Source organism: Miniopterus schreibersii (genome assembly GCF_964146895.1).
Source record: "Miniopterus schreibersii genome assembly, chromosome: 17".
Lineage (NCBI taxonomy): Eukaryota > Metazoa > Chordata > Mammalia > Chiroptera > Miniopteridae > Miniopterus > Miniopterus schreibersii.
Window position 1 is genome coordinate 37,396,267 of NC_138117.1, and position 18,182 is coordinate 37,414,448.

The window sequence follows — 18,182 nt, forward strand, 5'->3', positions numbered from 1 at the left end:
TGACTGACCCCAGGTTTGAGCAGCTGAACAGCCAGGCTGTTTTCTTCCCTATCTGACCACCCAGGCCTTGGAGGGGAGGACTGGGCTTGTGAAGCAGGAGCGTGCCCCTCACCTGAAGTTTTAAGGAGATTCCCCTGGCAGTAGCTTGGAGAATGGACTGAAGGGAGGGCACTGAGTTAGAAAAAGCCTCGATGCCTCAGGGGAGGTCACACGGAACTGTGGGGACACGGAGAATGGATTGGACTGGAGATGCTAGGCTAGGCTTATGCAGAATTGGTTTAGTTTGGGAGAGGAGCAAGCGGAAAAGCAATGAGCAACAAGCGTTACGAAAGTCCTCCCTCTTCTCAAGGCTCAGACCCAGGACACAGGGACACCAGGAAAACTCCGTCACAGCTCCACTTCCTGTTCCACCGAAACAGGAACCGAAGAGCTGAAGTTGTGGGAGGAAAGAAAAGAAAGGAGAGGAAGGAACTTGCTTTCATCACCCCGTCTTGCACTGAAACCTGGACCCCAGCTCTCAGGGGGACACACTGACGGTGAGACGCAGGCATAACTCAGCCTCGTGAACAAGCCCAGAAAGCTCAGGGTCCTCGAGGGCTCTCCCTCCTCCCCAGGCCCCTCATCTGATCAATGCCCATCCTACTGCCTGGACACCTTCCCTTTCCATCCTGGGCCACTCACTTCCAGACTCCCAGAAATCCATCCGAAAGGGCCTCCCTGCTTCCATTCCTTGCCCTCGCCTCCCAGTCCATTCTGTCAAACGTTGCCAGAACCATCTTTCTAAGGGGCAAGAGTCATATCACCCTCCTGCTTTAAGCCTTCAATGGCCACTCAATAGCCTCAAATTAAAGCCCAAGCTTCAGGATGTGGCTCCTGCCTTCTTCTCTGAGCCCAGTGCACCCCACATCAACCCTTGGGATCCAGCCACATTGAGTGACTAAGTTCCCAGCATAAACTGTGCTACTTCTACCATCCACGTCTTTGCTTAGGCAATTCCCCACACCTAGAATTTCCTTCCCTTCCCTCCCCTTTGCCCTTCTTCTGGCTAATTCCTATTCATTATTTAGGATTCAGCTCAAGGACTACACCCTGTAGCAAGTCTCTGACCCTCCCTGCAAGGTGGGGTCAGGCACCTCTTCATAAGCACCCTGTGGTACCTTATGGTCTCAGGTGACCACACGAAACACACTGGCTCACGATCTGCTGTGCGTGTCTGCCCTATTCATAAAGAAGGGTGTTGGTGTGCAACACGAGAGCTGACACACAGTAGGCACTTAGTAAAGAATGAAAGGGGAGGGCGGGAAGGAAGGGCAACAAATGTTATGGGGACTCAAAGAATAAAATGAGTACAGCAGGAAGGATCAGGAAAGGCTTCATGGAGAGGACACATTTGAGCATATTTTAAATAATTAGATTTTTGGTAGGCGGGGAAGGTAGGGAATGGGTAATTCAGGTGGAAAAAATAACAAGACTGCCAATGTATAAAAGTGTACAATTTGGTGGTGGACTTCAAACACAGTGGTGGCTAGAGCAAGGGGAGTGGGAAAGGGTGCAGGGGACGCAGAATCATCTAGCCATCATGGGAATGGCCATCCCACTGTGTATTAGTTTTGGGGCTACAAGTAACCGAAAACTCAACTCGAAATCGTTTAAAGTTAGGGTGTCTCATTCCTTCCATCTTTCTGCTCTGACACGCTCAACATGATCTCCCTAAGCAAGGCCCCTTCATGGTCCCAAGATGGCTGCAACGTACTAGGTATCACATGCCAACCCTACTACGTCCCATAACATAGGAGAGGCTGTTTCTTTCTAAATGTCTCTTTTTAAGATTTAGAAAAGATCTTTCCCCATCCACCTCCAGCTAATGTCCCTTCATACTTCAGAGCCAGAGCTGTGTCATACGCCTATGCCTCAATCAGTCACTGTCAAGGGGGACAGGACCACAGTGATTCACCCATGGGGCTGGGACTTCTGAACATTGATGTTGTGTCAGCAAGGAAGAAGGGGAAAGGGGGTTCTACAAGCAACCAACGGTGTCCGCTACACCTTCTCACCCACTCGCCTCCCAAGTGCAGTGTTCAACAGAGTAGCGGGCACAGATCCCACATCTCCACCCTTCTGCAGGTCTATTTTAAGTCTGAGGAAGTAACTGTCCTAGGAGAGGAAACACACTAAAGGCTATTATGGGAAGACCTACAAATAATACCGCACACAGTTCACTCTTCTAGATCAGGAGTTCTGTGACAGTGAGGGGTCGGTGGGGGAAGATAGCAAGGATAACTCTCTCCCAGAGAGAAACCCCAAATGTGCTTTATTTTAACTCAGAGTTTTACCTTTCCCCTTGGACAAATGTTTTCCTTAGACCTCCGAAATAATAACCAGCACATTCCTACCACAAAGACTGATCCAACTATTCTCAGCCTTAACGATCCCTCCCCACTCTGTCCATTTACTGAGATCTTGCCCACCCAAGAAAAGTGAGCTCCCATGGTACCTCTTTCCCCAAAATTTTCTCTGACCATCCCTCGGGGATCACTCTCTCCCTTTCCTGAACACTCATGGCTATTCTTTAATAATTTTCCTATGGTGTGGACATCAGTCCAAAATTATGAGCAGCTCTACATCTTTCTCTTATAATCAACTATAAGGAATTTTAGTGCATGGACCTCGATCTCTCATCTTTGTAACTCCTAGGAGCCTGGCACAGAAGAGGGTCTGTGGGAAACATTTGTGCAATGAGGACTCTTTAAGTTGAATTAGTTCTTTCATGTTTCCTCTCCCTATTGATCATGCAAATGAGAACTCTTATCCTGTTTGGAACCTACTCACTTTTGCTCAGTACCAATTATGTGCCAGGCACTCAGCCACTTACTATAAGTATTGCTTTATTTAACACCTTTTTAGAAAACCTGCACATTTCCACTAGATTTACCAAAAAGGAAACTGAAGCTCCGGAGGCTAACGGAAAGGACAAGGGCAGACTCTTCCCAAGGCCACACGAGAATGAGGGCATGGAACTCAAGTTCAAGTCTTTACAGACAATAATGCACCAAGGTCAAAGGTGTGGGCACTGAACACAGATCAACTGCTTAAAGTCTTGCTACCTGTGAGTTACATGACCTTGGGGAAGTTAGTTAGCCTCTGTGTATCTCAATTTCCTCATGTATAAAATAAGGTAAAGGTAATGCCCATTTTATAGGGTTATTAGGATTACATGAGTTCATGTACAAAAACTGCTTAGCATAGTGTTTGGCACGTATTAATACATAATAAATATTATCTATCTTTATTGATTCCAAAGTCAGTGGTTTCCCCATTGCATCATGACAAATGCTTCTATCTTCCACCCACCAAATCACCTCAGGCAAGAAAGAGTGGGCTGGCCAAAGGACAGAAGGTCAAGCGTAAGGAAGGCAATGCCATTCACAAATTCCACACTACAATGGCCCTCAGCTGCGCTCAGCCCTCAGATCCTGGTGGTAGGGGGGTTACTTCTAAGAAAAAGACATTGCAGGAGACAGAAGCCACCTCAGCTCCCCAACGCCCAACTCTTGACCATACACCAAAGAGCAGTCCTTTAGTAAGGACAAACTTTGAGGAACGGAAATGCTACAGCCTTTCCCTGGAAAGCCCAGCGCCCACGTGGCTATGAGGCAAGGAGAAGGGAACCTCCAGAGCAAAGGGCCGCTGGGGGACATGCTGTCCCACTGGCCTTGAAGACAAGAAAGACTCCTAACCCTAACCCTACCACATTCATGATCTCACTGTGACCTAAGGGAAGGGGAGTCGGACAGGAGCTGACATCCCCTTTACGCAAGTGACGGAGGTTCCCAGAGGGTAAGTGGCTGCTAGTAAACGTCACATTGCTAGTCAAGACCAACAAAGGAAGGACCTCAAAGGGATCCCAGTCTCCTCAGAAAGAGGGCCTGAACTATTTCTCCCATCAGTGCAGAGAAAGGTCAAGAAAGCTTTGCCTGCCTCGGGGTCTGGATGGGGGAGGAAAAGCTCCTATGCAAACTTTAAAGCCCTAGGTATGGGTGCAGAGCCCAAACACACACAGCCAGTCTGGGCTTAAAAATCTGGGACCCAGAAGTGATCACGGAAACTTGTCCAAGACCCAGCAGAGGTGAAACTCGTCAGGGCATGAACCACCATGCCCCCACAACCAGAAGATGCAGGAAATGAGAGAACTGACTTCGCAATCGGAAAGGCGGTACCAGCCTGTTTAAGTCAAAGATACAAAGTAAGAATGAGAAACTCTAATGAAAGAATACAGCCTGAGGATTAAAGGCCAGGATGATTTGAAAGCGAACCAAAGAGAATTTCTAGAAATAAAACGCAGATTCAATAAGATTGAAATTCAATGATAAGAAAATTCAACAAATGTGGCAACACAGCTGAGCAACAGAAGCCAATGAACCTGGTCCGTACCTGTCATTTGCATGTGCCGGGCACAAGGGGACAAGAGGAATAACACAGAGCCCCTCCCACCCAACCTGCTTAAAAGATGTTCAGTCTGTAGGTGAGGCAACCATCTGAGCAAACACATCTCCAGACAAGAATGGAATCCTGCGAGATGCTTTCCCTACATTATCTCGGTTCAGTACAGAAAGTACAACAACCGAAGGAAAGACAAGGTCCATGGTAGACCTCAGAACCTTTTGGCTTCCTGTCCACCGGTCATTCCACTCAACCATCCTGTTCTCTACCAAAGTCACAATTACAGAGGAATAGTTGAGCACTTTTTTTTTTTGAATTTGCAAAATTCTTTTTATTTGGAAATAACTTCAAGAATAGTACAAACAGACACAGAGTTCAGAATTTTGGTAATAAGAATGCTCAAGGATATTAGTAAGACTATTACGAAAACAAGTGAGACCATCGATGACCTAATAAAATACCTATCAGAAATGAAGGCTATACGAACTGAAATGAAGAATAATTTACAGGGAATCAACAGTAGAGTAGAGGATGCTGAGAATCAAATCAGCAATTTGGAACATGAGAAAACAAAAACACCCAACCAGAAGAGCAAAAAGAAAAAAGGATACAGAAATATGAAGATATTACAAGGAGCCTCTGGCACAACTTCAAGAAGCCCAACATTCATATTATTGGGATGCCAGAAGGAGAAGAGAGCAAGAAATTGAAAACTTACTTGAAAAAATAATTACAGAAAAATTCCCCTACCTGGGGAAAGAAATAGACTTACAAGTCCAGGAAGCACAGAGAGTCTCAAACAAGAGGAACCCACAGAGGCACACAGCAAGACACATCATAATTAAAATGCCAAAGGTTAAAGACAAAGAGAGAATCTTAAAAGCAGCAAGAGAAAAGCAGTTAGTTACCTACAAGGACGCACCCATACGACTGTCAGCTGATTTCTCAATAGAAACCTTGCAGGCCAGAAGGGAGTGGCAAGAAATATTCAAAGTGATGAAAAGCATGGAACTACAACCAGGATTGCTCTACCCAGCAAAGCTATCATTTAGAACTGAAGGTCAGATAAAGAGCTTCTCAGACAAGAAAAAGCTAAAGGAGGTCATCACCACCAGACCAGTACTACATGAAATGTTGAAGGGTCTTCTTTAAGAAGAAGCTAATGAACAAAAGAATCTGACTAAGTGGATCCAGAGACATTAATACATGCAACAGACGATCATATTTCAGAGGGAAAGGGGATGGAGGGTGGGAGGAGACTGACCAAAGAAATTAAATGCATATGTCCATAACCCACGGACATGGACAATGATGGGGTGAAGGCCTGGGGGGGGGGAGCAAGGTGGAGGGGGTCAATTGGGGGGGAATAAATGGAACATCTGTAGAGCTTTCAACAATAAAGATAAATTTAAAAAAAAAAAAGAATAGTACAAAGAACCCCAATATGCTCTGTTCACCTACTATTAGTAGTATTTTACTCCATTTGTTTTTTTTCTTCTATTCTCACTCATATATAATCTTTTTTTAATCCTCACCAAGGTGCGAAGATATTTTTCCACTGATTTTTTAGAGACAGTGGAAGGGAGAGGGGAAAGGGAGAGAGAGAGAGGAGAGAGAAACATCAATGTGAGAGAAACTCATGGATTGGTTGCCTCCCACACATACGCTGACTGGGGATGGGGATCGGACCTGCAACCCAGGTATGCGCCCTTGACCATGAACTAAGCCCAAGACCTTCTGGTGTGCAGGACAGTGCTCTACCAATGAGCACGCCAGCGAGGGCCACATATAATTTTTATAATATACGTTATTTTTTCTGAACCACTGGAGGGCAGTTGCATCTATCATGGCCTTTTACTAGATCACTTTCTGCATTTCTACGCCAAAGGATAATCATTCACATACAAAACTATAATGAAACAGGCACCGAGTACTGCCACATGCAGAGTGTTATAAAGGCAGCATCCTTAATGGGAAATTCATGATTAGCCCTGATGAGGGAAATGCAAGCTAGGCCGCAGAAGCCACGACTCTCTCCTTCCTGTTCTGCCCAGGGGCACCCTGCACCCGCTTGGTCTCTGAACTCCCCAACATCTGGGGGAAGCGCTGCCGGGCACTCTTCTTTATCCCGAGTTTAACCCGACTCCAATGAGATCCCTTCATTGGAAACACACTGCTTGCTAACTTTTGTGTTTTACTAACTGTGCACTTTTTTCCATTTCCTGCCTTAGAGCAGGAAAGGAAGAGGAAACGCCAAAAATATTACAAGACGAGCTAGTTCATGACATTTCCAAGGGATGGGACAGGAGGGGCTGGCAGGGGGACCTCGGGCAGCAAGGGATCTGGGTCTCTTGCAACCCAGTCCGCTGGTGGCCAGCAAAGCTAATGTGGCACTCCAAAGGGTTTAAGATCTCAGGGAGCCGCGTGTTTCTGGGGTGTATCTGAGACAGAAGCCCACTTTCTCCAAATAACTCAGATGTTCAAAATCTGGTTTTAATTAGCCCCTCACAGCTCCATGGCTACAGGACACATCATGGTGTGCTTCCCTGACTCTCACAGGATGGGGCCACCTGCCTGCCATTCACCACCAGGCCAGGCCCTCGAGTGATTTTCCCCTAACAGGATGGATTTGTGCTGACTGAAGCACGCCCTCTCCTGACTCTCCTGCTTGGGGAACAGGGTTGGCTGAGGTTGAGCACGCTGGCTGAGGTTGAGGACACTAGCCGATGCTCTGGAACCAAGGTTTTAAGTGTATAAAAAGCATGGGTGTTGGGATTCATAATGTGCAGGAAATGAACCACAGAGGACCTTTAAAGAGAGTACCAACCCACCACCCTCCCCACTCCATCCTGAGAGTGAGCACAGGGTAGGTGGGCTAGGAGAGGGTTTTCATGGGTTGAATTTCATTTATTTATGAGTCAGGGTAAGAAGAGCTAATGTCCCTGCGTTGAAAGTAAACAACGAGGCCCGTAGCCGAAGCAATGCAGTGAAATGAATCCTCAACTCCAGCTCCCCATGTAGAGCCCAGCATGGAGAAGAGCTTGGATGTAGGAATGAATGCATCTCAATGAAGGAAAGAATTTGGGGAGGACAGTTAGGATACAAGTGGAGACTGACCCCTACCCACGCATCACTACCATTGCGAAGGCTTCCCTGGCCTCTTCTCCCCAGAGCTCCCATAACGCCTTCCCTTACCAGCTCCCAAAGATGCCCCGTCCAAATTCCCAGGACCTGTGAATGTGTTAGGCTACATGGCCATGGGGAATTAAGCTGAAGACGGAAGTAAAGTTGCTAATCACTTGACCCTGGCCAGTATGCTCAATGGTTAGAGCATTGGCCTGAGCACCAAAGGGTCGCAGGTTCAATTCCTGGTCAAAGGCACATACCTGGGTTGCAGGTTCAATCCCTAGCCCCGGTCAGAGTGCATTCAGAAGGCAAGCAATCGATGTCTCTCTCTCACATTGATGTCTCTCTCTCTCTCCTCCCTCCCCTCTCCCTCTTTCCCACTCTCTCTAAAAATCAATGGAAAAAATATCCTCAGGTGAGGATTAACAAACAAACCAACAAAACAACGAACAAAAAACAGGGAGATCGTTCAACGTTATACAGGCGGCCTGATGTAATCAAATGGGTCCTTAAAAGCGGAACAGGGAGCCAGAAGGGAAAACCAGAGAGATGGCAGCATGAGGACTGAGACCAACACTGCTGCTTTGAAGAGAGAGGAAGGGGACCGTAAGCCAAGGAATGCAGGGGGCCTCTAGCAGCTGCAAAGGCAAGGACACAGCGTCTTCTCTGGAGCCCCCAGAAGGAACACAATGCTGCCAGCACCTTAATTTTAGCCCAGTGAGACTTGTTTCAGACGTCTGACCTCCAGCACTGTAAGAGAATACATTTGTTGTTGAAGCCACTAAGTGTGTGGCAATTTGTTATAGCAGCAAGAAGAAACCTATCCTAATATAATTTCTTTTTTAGTCTTCACCCAAGGATATTTTTTCCATTACTGTTCAAGCAGATCAGAAGGGGGAGAGAGAGAGAGAGAGAGAGAGAAGCATCGATGTGAGAGAGACACACATCGATTGGTTGCCTCCCACATACATCTCGGCCAGGGATGGAGCCTGCAACTGAGGTATGTGCCCTTGGCCAGGATCAAACAAAGGACCCTTCAGTCCGCAGGCCAATGTTCTAACCACTGAGCTGAAATGGCTAGGGCTATCCTAATACAATTTTTAATTATATGCCTATCTAACACTCCCCTCAATAATGATAATAATGAGGATAATAATAATAATTGCAGCTAACATTTGTTGAGCACTTACCATGTGGCAGAGTTTTTCCAAGTTTTTCACAGATGCAAGATACTATAAAAAGGCAACTTTAGCAGAACACTAGCATGAAGGTAAACACGGGGATCTGAGAGTGGCGGAGGGAGCTGGAGGAATCTTCAAGGGGCTAAAGACAGGTATATTTTAAAAGATGAGTAGGAGTTAGCCTGAAAGAGAAGAAGAATATCCCAGGCAGGGGGAAGAACATAAGAGAAATGAGACGCAGGACGTGTGCTGGCAAGCACTTTGATGGCTCAGCTTCAGGCTGATAATTTCTGAATTAGTGTCTCCAGCCCATAAGTCTCCTCTGAGGTCCAGAGTCACATGCCCTCCTGCCTGCCTGCAGTCTCCACCTGGATGCCTCGTAGACATTTCTACTTAGCATGGCCAACAGGGAACCTCATTCTCTGCAGGAGCACGTTCCTCCTCTAGTTTTCCCTGTCTCCCCAAATGACACCCACCTGTTCAAGCCAGAAGCCAGGAATCATCCTGGAGTCCTTCCCCCTGCCTCACCTCCATTTAATCCATTACCAAATCTCATCAATTCTATCTCCAGGGTCTAACAGGTGACACTCACTTCTCACCACTGCTACCACCCTGGTCCAAGCTATCATCATGTCTCCTGCATTAGTTCAGTAGTCTCCAACTGGTCTCCCTGTTTCTGCTCTTTGTCCCCTGTGACCAACAGTTCATAAAGCAGTAATGTCTTTAAAATGTCGATCAAGTCCCAATCCTGAGCCTACACTCACCAATGTTTCCATTTGTACTGGGGGGAGGGACCTCCCCTGCATGGCCTAGAACCTGCTGTGTAATCTGGACTCTGTCTTCCTCTAAAATCTCACCTTATGCCACTCTCTCCACCACTCCCTTACACTCTACACCCCACCCTTCCCTCATTCCCAGGGATACATCAAGCTCTTTTGTGTATAGAGGACTTTACACATTCTGATCCCTCTGCCTGGAAAGCACTCCCCTGCAACCTCTCTGCCTGGCCAGTTCCTTCTAAACTCTTCAGCCTCAGAGAAGCCTTTCCCTAGAAAAACTGGGACCACCCCCACCCCACTTCACTTTGGTCATTATTTCGATCCCTTGTGTGTTTCCTTGATAGTAAGAATCACACCTTTCATCTGCCAGAAGTTACCTGATTTTTATCTTTGCCTAGCTCCTCCCCAAGAATGGGAGCTCCACAAGGGCGGGGCTAGGCCTATCTGGTTCATGGTGACTTCCCACAGTACTTAACTTGGAGCAGGTACTCAATACAGGCTTTCGGAATTGACTAATTAAAAGAGAAAGTGTGAGGCTGAAACTGAAAGGTGAGGCTGGAAATAGAAGGCCTTGAACACAGAGTCCTACTCATCTTTCCATGACTGGCACCTCCCACAGGGGAGCCACTCAGCAAATGCACACTGGGTGAGGGAAAGCATGGCCATTCCGGCTGAAGCTGAAAAGTGCCGTCCTTTCTGGGCAAGGCTCCCAAAGGAGCTCCTTCACCTCCCTGGGACTTCATAGGAAGTAACATGTCTAGTGCTTATAGCAAGGGCTCAATAAGTGCTAGCTGTCATTGTCACTATTGCTTATGTGGGAATGTTTCGTGCATCCCATAGAAAAGGCTTCTTCTTGAGCCCATGCCAGATACAGTGGGTGGGAGAGAAGTGGGAAGAGGCAATGCAAGAAAGGAAAATGAGACTGGGATGCAGGGTCTGGGCAAAGTAGCTTCTTTCCTCCAGACTTCAGCCACCTGCGTGCAGCGTGGAAATGCCAGCTGGGGGTGGGTCCTCCCAAGGCACCAGGGAGGGCCCCATTTGAATGCACACATTCTTTTGGGGGCCTGCAAGGCTCCGACTGATTTTGAAAATCTGGCTCACTGTGGCTGGTGAGGAATGGGGAGGTGGAGAGAATTTCAATTTCCTTCACCAAATGGCAAGCTTGAGAAAAAGTCCTTTCTCTCTAACATTATCACATACTAAAGATGAAAAACCAGCCATCAGAGGAAAATAGATGGGCTGCTTAACTCACAAGATACAGGAGAGCTGAAAATAAGTCTGGAGAACATCATAGGGCACATTATGTGCTAAGATACTGCCCTTGTTTGGACCTGGAAGTTTCTATTTTTCACAAAGAAATGGGAGCAAGAAAAGTAATTCCCTATATAACGAGCCACCCATTTTATATTTCAACTCCATTTGGTGGCTGAACAGCATGGGTTAGAGAATTTTTTTAAATTCTTTATCTCAAAATATGCAGTTTGAGATAATGGCCTATTTCAAAACTAGCAGTAATAGGCAAGACAGAACAAGAAAAGGCACTAGACAAGAAAGATTATAATGCAAAGAAGACGTATTTCCAAATGTTTCGTGACTGACAGATCACAAACTGACAGTGAAAGGAGCAAAGGCCTGGGAGTCTGAAGACTGGCCTGTGACCCTGGGTAAGTCATTGCACCTCTCCCAGCCTCATCTGTATACAAGAAGGGGCTGAAGCAGTGGTTCTCAAAGATCCTTTTTTCCTTCTTAACTGCTGAGATTCCATGCTTCCAGAAGACCTGCATCTTCCTACTTTGCCGTGGCCCTCCAACGGCGAAACAGAAACGCCTTGGAGTAAAAGTTGCAACAGAGATAAAACTGGCCTCAATACTCAGTTACGCTTCACAATCCCAAACAGGAGCTGCTGTCATCCCAGAATCAATGATGTCAAGACAACCTGAACCAGTTTATGGGAAAAGTGCGAGAAAGTTCTTGTCCTTTCTGATCAGCGTAGGTAAAGCTGAGGTCGCGTTAACAATCCTCTGGCCTTGGCTCTGCATCCCCCAGCCTAGCGGAAAATAAATTATTAAAGGAAACCGCTTCAGGAATGCCCGAGAACTCTCGGGATGTCTGAAACCGCAGAATGCCAGACGCCAGTGAGTTTCTTTTTTCTTTTAAACTTCAAGTCGCTCTCAGAAAATGCAGCAGGTCCCCAAATGGTACACGCGTTAAATCACAAGCCACTTCCCAGTGTCCCCGGGAGAAAGCACCAAGCCCCGACTGGCAATCTTTCTTCCCCTCTGGTTTCATCTGCTTTCAGCAAGTGGCCTGGAGACTGCCAGGCAGTGCCTCGTCCCGCGGGGCCAGGGGTCGGGGGCCCGCGGACGCGCGAGGCCGGGCCGGCCCTTCCAGGAACGGCGGGGAACTTTCCTGCGCCGCGCCAGGGAGACAATGCCAGCGCCCGCGCTCCGAGCAGGGGGGCCCACCGCGGGCCCCGCCGCCAGGCGCGCGGTCCCGGCCCCTCTCCGGAGGTAGTGTGGAGCCACCCCCGGGCCCCGCCCGCTCCACCTCGGCGCCAGCTCTGGCGATCAGACGCCCCGGGCCCTGCAAAGCTCCGGGCCGCAGCCCGCCCCGCGGACAGGGGGCATGCAGCCTGGAGCCCGCCCCGCGCACCGTCCCGGCGCCACTCCACGCAGGGCCCGGGCCGGGGCGCAGGCGACCCAGGGCGACCCCGCCGAACCCGTCCGGGCGCCCGCCACTCACCGGGACCTGGCGGGCCGCTGGGCATTATTCCATCGCGGGCTCGGCGCCGGCTCCCCGGCAGCGGCGCAGACCCCGCGCCCCGGCACCCTCGGCGGAGCGATCGCGGCTCTCGGAGCGGAACGCGGGGTGCGGCCGGGAGCGGAGGGCGGGGCGGGGCGGGGCGGGGGCGCGGGCCGGGCTGCCCGAGCGCACAGAGCCCGCCCGCGGCGGCGGCCAGGCGAGCGCGGGAGGCGAGCGCGGAGCAGGAAGGGGCGGGCGGCCACGTGCGAGGGGAGGGGGCGCAGGACGCGCGCGCCGCGGAGGATCCCGCTCGGCGGCGGAGGCGCGGGCTTCAGGAAACCCGAACACTTCGACAGGAAACCGGGATCCTGACTAAGCATTCCCGCCCGGCCACGCTCCGCGCCGGGGGCTCCCGCCTCGCTTAACCCTCGACCCGCCGGCGCGCAGGCGGGGACAGGCGGGGCCCCCCGCACCTGGCGGGGGCGCGCGGACTCGCGTGAGAGCCGGGCCGGGGTCGGGCGTCCTGCCCCACCGCCCCCTCCCCTGGCAGCCCGCCTCCTTCTTGCCCAGGGCTGGAAGCCGTGGGATTCGAACACAAGACCCTCGGCCTCCGGAGGTAGGTGTCTTTCTAAGGCCCCGACTGCGGGAAAGGGCCTTGGCCTCTCCCCTCCCATCCTGCAGAGGATGGACTTGCAGTCTCCAAGCTCTTTCCCGTATTTTTAATTAAATTTAGAAATGACTTCACCTGGCTGCCCCCTTTCACTGCTTCGCTTTGCCAATTTCCTCACGTTTTGCCCAGTGCCCGGGGCAGACGCGTCCCGAGTCAGGGGCGTGTGCTAGCAGTGCCACGGGAACAGCATGGGCGCTGGACTCCGACCGGCTCGGAATCTGGCCTGGCCTTTTCCAGCGGAGTCGCCTTAGGTGAGTCACTGAACTTCTCTGAGCCCCGTCCTCCGACGTGGAACGAGGCGGTAATGGACCCCCCAAAGGTGTGACGTGGAAAGCTCACGCATAGGGACACGTTGTAGATGCTCAGGTAAGTGACAGCCGTGGTCTTTATTCCCACGCGAGGCCGCAGGGAGAGGAGGGTTTTAACCACGGGCCGTGTGCTGTGTGCTGTGCAGGTCTGTGCCCACTCAGAGCCTTAGCGCTCCATCGCCCCCCTCGTCACCCAGCGGGCATTTTTCTTTGCAGCGTTTTCAGAAACTGCCCTCAGCGGAGGAAGAGGTTAGTGGCTAAGGCGAACCCCCTTCTGGTGAAATCTGAAACTCAGCAAACCTCACAGAATTGGGGACTTTGCTCTTAACCTGAGAGTCAGGACCCTGTGCGGGGTTGTGAAAAAGTCTGGGGAGGCTATATAGAGGTGGAGGAAACCAAAGTAAATCTCTGTCCAGTAAGGCCTGGACTAGGGGGCCAGTGGGAATGATTCATTGCGGTTCCCCACGGAAATGCCACATTTGGGGGTTTTCTACGTAGAGGATGCAGCTTGGTGGTTTTGATGTAAGTGTTTCAAATTCCTTTGAAACCCAGTCAGACTTTGAAGAGGGAACAGCGTGCCCATGAGTGAAAACCAAAGCTTGAAATGAACCTGCTGGGAACTGAAAGTCGGTTGGGTATCAGCTCCTCTACTGCAAGGAAGGATGAGACATCAGTTTTAGACCCAGGTTTGTCTCTTTTTTTGGTGGTCAGAAACAGTGGGAGCTCCAGGGTTGGCACTGGGATCCAGGGTCCTGCCCCAGGCCCTTTGCAGCTGCTGCTCCCTCTGCCTGGAAGAACCTTCACTTGGCTGTTCTTGGCGCTCAGCTCACAACGCAAAAGTCAGCTCCTCAAAGGGGGCTTTCCCCAGCCATTTGATCTACTTGTCTTTGGCACCTAGGCTCCCACCCACACCTCCCCACATCACATGCCCTGTTTCATTTAATAATTTTTCCTGTTTATCTGGCTGCCTGTTTCTTGTCCGTCTTGCCCTGCATGGGCAAGATGCATTAGAGAAGGACTGCTGCTTGTCTCCGTCACTCAGTGCCAAGAACAGTGCTCGCCCATAGGTGACATTCAAGTAAACATGTCCAATGAATGAAGGGAGCAAACGAGCTGAGAGCTGCAAGTTCACTCTGCCCCTTAGCTCCCTGTATCTTCTGCTTTTGCTGAGAGGCTTTCAAATGGGAAAGCCCAGTGTAATGGAAGAAGCACCTGTCAGCTTTATTAGTGGCTCTGGAAAGTGAAAACGATAAGTAATTAAGACTGGCTGATGACATAAGTGCAGTCTCATTGGTATAGTCCCAGTTAATGACTCCTCCTTTGTGCTCCCCCAGCACTCCTGTTCATTTAAAGAACATATTTATCACATTACCTGCTTACTCAGTGAGCACTTTTCTAAGTCAGATGGCAAACTCTTTTGAGTTAGAGAGGAAGGAAAGGAGCGTACATTTATTGACCACTTACTCTGAGTGGGGCCCTGGACAAGGTGGATTTGAACTCATGAAAAGGCTGTTGGTTAAGTGCCTATGATGGGCTCAAAAACCTTTTGGGCACTAGATCAGCAAAGATAAACTTCTTCCTCTTTAAGAAAGACAGACAAGAAGGTTCTATTTAGAAAGCAGAGAGGTGATAACTCTGAAAGAGGTCTGTCCAGGGTGTCATGGGCTGTGTGGAGCATGGGGAAGGGCTCCTATATCAGCATGAGGGATGGGGTGTCTTAGTTCAAGCTGCTGTAACAATACCATAGATGGAGTAACCTCTAAACAACACACATTTCTCATAGTTCTGGAGGCTGGGAAGTTCGACATAGGTGTGGACAGATTTGCTATCTGGTGAGGACCTGCTTCCTGGTTCACAGAAAGCCATCTTTTCACTATGTCCTCACATGGTGCCGGGAGGAAGGGCACGGTTGTTCCCTGGGGTCTGTTTTACAAAGGCACTAACCCCATTCATGAGGACTCCACCCTCATAACCTAATTGCCTTCTAAGGCCTTACCTAATACCATCACTTTGAGGCCTAGGATCTCAACGTATGAGTTTGAGGGACACAAACATTTAATCTATAGCAAGGGGTTGGAAGCCAGTTCCAAATAAGCAGAGGTCTTGAACTCAGTTTCAAGGAAGAGGTGAGCTTTATCTAGCCAGGCAAGGAGGCACAGGCCTGCCAGCCAGAGAAGAAAGCCACGTGTGCTGGGATGCTCAGCTGTGTCCCCTGCGCCCACCTCTAAGTTCACCTGAAGCTGCAATTCGTGCCATCTGTCCAAGGAACTGTGCACCTGAGGCCTTTCTCCAAAACTATGGGATCTTAGCCAGACGAAGCACCCAATAGCCTTGGGGCAACCCCTGACCAATCACTGGATAAATGTCCCAACCTCCCATCCCTAATGGCAACAGTCCTACAGGTCCTCAGTTGGGTTTCCACCAGTAACTCTCCTTAACTCATGCTTTATGCTTTCTCTTTCTTCCTTGCCTCAGTTTCTCACTCCCTCATTTGTTCTTCCTGGGATCAGTCACCTCCCAAATCACCTAGCTGCACCCAATTCCTTCTCTCAAGATTTGTTTCTGGGGAAACCCAATCCAGGACAGCATTCATTCATTCACAGATATTGACCAAGCACCCCTGTGGGCCTGAGCAAAGACTGATCATGAGTGCATAATGTATTTGGGTAACTCTACGAGGTTCAGCACAGTCTGAGGAAACGGTGCATGTTCAGACACGGAAAGCAATGAGACTAAAAAGCTTTGCACCATTTTATAGTTGAGGAAACTGAGGCACAGGAGTGTTAAGTAAATGGCCCAAAGCCAAACACTTAGTGAGTAGAGGAGCTTTGGAGTCCAGCCTCTTAACCACCACCCTGTGCTTCCTTTCCTGGTGTTCAAAGCTACGGGTGCAGGCTGCAAGGTGAGCTCACCCATGGGGAAGGTGTAGATGAGAAGCCACTGGGATCAGGATTGAACGCTGAGGAGAACACTGTGGGCAGCAGAGGAAGAGGTGCCCTCGAAGAGACAGAGAGGGAGTGTTCAGGGAGGAAAACCAGAGGTCAAGGGACAAAATTGCTTCTAAAAGGCAGGAATGCCCAACACGCTCAAATGCCCCAGAAAATGCAATCAAATTCAATTCAAAGGATTGTAAAGCAAGTTTCATTTTACCCAGCAGTTAGAAGCCTGGTAACTTTTGCCAGAGCCGTCTCGGTGGAGTGGAGGGACTGGAAGCCAGATTGCAGTGGGTTGAGGACTGAGTGGGAGACAGCAAGTGTAGACAACTCTGCAGAAACGTGGCCATCTAGCTAGTGGGAGGTAAGGGCGGAGGATGCTTAGAAGAGGGTGGGCGAGTAAGCATCTGTGGTTGATGAGAAGGTCCCAGGAGAGGGGGAGAGGTTGAGGAGGAAGGGAGGGATCACTGATGGAACAGGTTCTGAGGGTGAAGGGATGGGATCTAGAGTGGGGTGGGAGGGGACAAGCCCTGGATCAGACGAGGGCCACCTGGCCCAGGGGAGTAGAGGGCCAGAGGGAAAATGTACAGTACTCAAGTTCCATCACGATCTTACCCTGGATTTATAGACTAGGAATTAGGTGGGCTCTTAAGGGCCCCCTAGTTTAATCCCTCATGAAATTCATACTCTGGGTGAAATGAATTCATTCAAATGTAGATGAATAAAAAGTGACTTCAGCCTCATCACCGGAAAAGAAATAGCATAAGAAGCTATTTTGGCCCCAAGTAGGTTAGGGAAGTAGGAAGGAGATGCGCAGAAGAGACCTGGGAGCCAGAACAGACACAGCGTGGTGAGTGGTGGTTGGAGGGAGACTGGGGGCGGTGGTGAGAACATGCAAGGTGGGGACAATGGTGCTCACCTGTGAGGAGGAGGCGGGAAGGGTGGTGTTTTTAACTGTGATAAAGAGCAGGGGTGGGAAGGTTTTGAGGAGGAAACCTTTGTTTTTGCTTTGTCCTGGGAAGGCAGTGTGGGTGGGGCAAGAGTGTGAGGCTTTGCGGGGCTGGGGAGGAGGGGCTGCTACGGTTGAGGGTGGTGGGGAAGGGGAGACGGACCTGCACAGGTGGGGAGTGGGGAGTAAGCACCTAAAAGCCAAAGCCCTTTTTACTTAGCCCCTCAATCTTGTCCCGTAGCCATTCTTCTAACTCAGGTTTTCTCAGCCTTGGCCTTGTCACCACGTTAGACCAGACCATTCTTTATTGTGGGGCTTCCTGTGCTTCGTAGGATGCTTAACAGCATCTGGCCTCTACCCGCTGGATGCCAGTAGCAAGCCCCCTGTTGTGGCAATCCAAATGTCTCAAGACATTGCAAAATGTCCCCTCAGGGGCAAAATAGGACCCAGTTGAGAACCCCTGCCCTATCCTCTTTTCCTCACGTCACTTTAAAATTGCTGAAAATGTTCAAGTTTGGCCCCCCTTTTTTAGCCGAAGCACCTAATCGCAGTTGTGGACTCAGATGGCCTGGTTTGAATCCTGGTTACTCTGCTGGTTTTATGGTTTTGGTTTTTTCCCTCTGTGAAATGTGTTAGAGTGAAAAGAAGTCATCCATGTAAAGTGCCTGGCTCAGTGTGGAGCACAGCTAGTCGGTGGCTGATAGCACTTGCATGGTTGGTAATATCGATAATATTCGTGGTGGTGTGTAGGCCCAGCTGAGACACTGAGCAAGCATTTGAAATTTAGGCCTAGAGATATGGACGTCACAGATGTATCACAGACAAGAGGGCACACTTGAGGCTGTGGTCATCTACGACGTGGCCTGGAGGAGGGCAGATAGAAAGAAGCGAGGTTTAAGCATGAACCCAGGGAACACCTCAATTGACTGGGCAGCTTGAGGAAGAGGAGTCTGTAATTGAGATTTGGGTGCTCAGCAGTGTAGACAGGGAACTAGCTGAGTGTTTTTCATCTGCCAACATTAAGCAGCACCCCTGACCTTTGGGTGGTGGGAGG

General features: G+C 49.7%; 1 protein-coding gene across 2 annotated transcripts in view; it reads right to left on the bottom strand.

Annotated features, from left to right (window-relative positions):
• ASAP1 (ArfGAP with SH3 domain, ankyrin repeat and PH domain 1) overlaps positions 1-12,425 on the bottom strand; it is a 281,349-nt gene extending 268,924 nt beyond the window's left edge. For both annotated transcript variants that reach the window (XM_081117415.1, XM_081117414.1), the window contains exon 1: positions 12,269-12,425. The gene's annotated coding sequence lies outside the window, so the exon portion shown is untranslated. The remainder of the gene's footprint in view (positions 1-12,268) is intronic.
• Between the last annotated feature and the right edge of the window lie 5,757 nt (positions 12,426-18,182).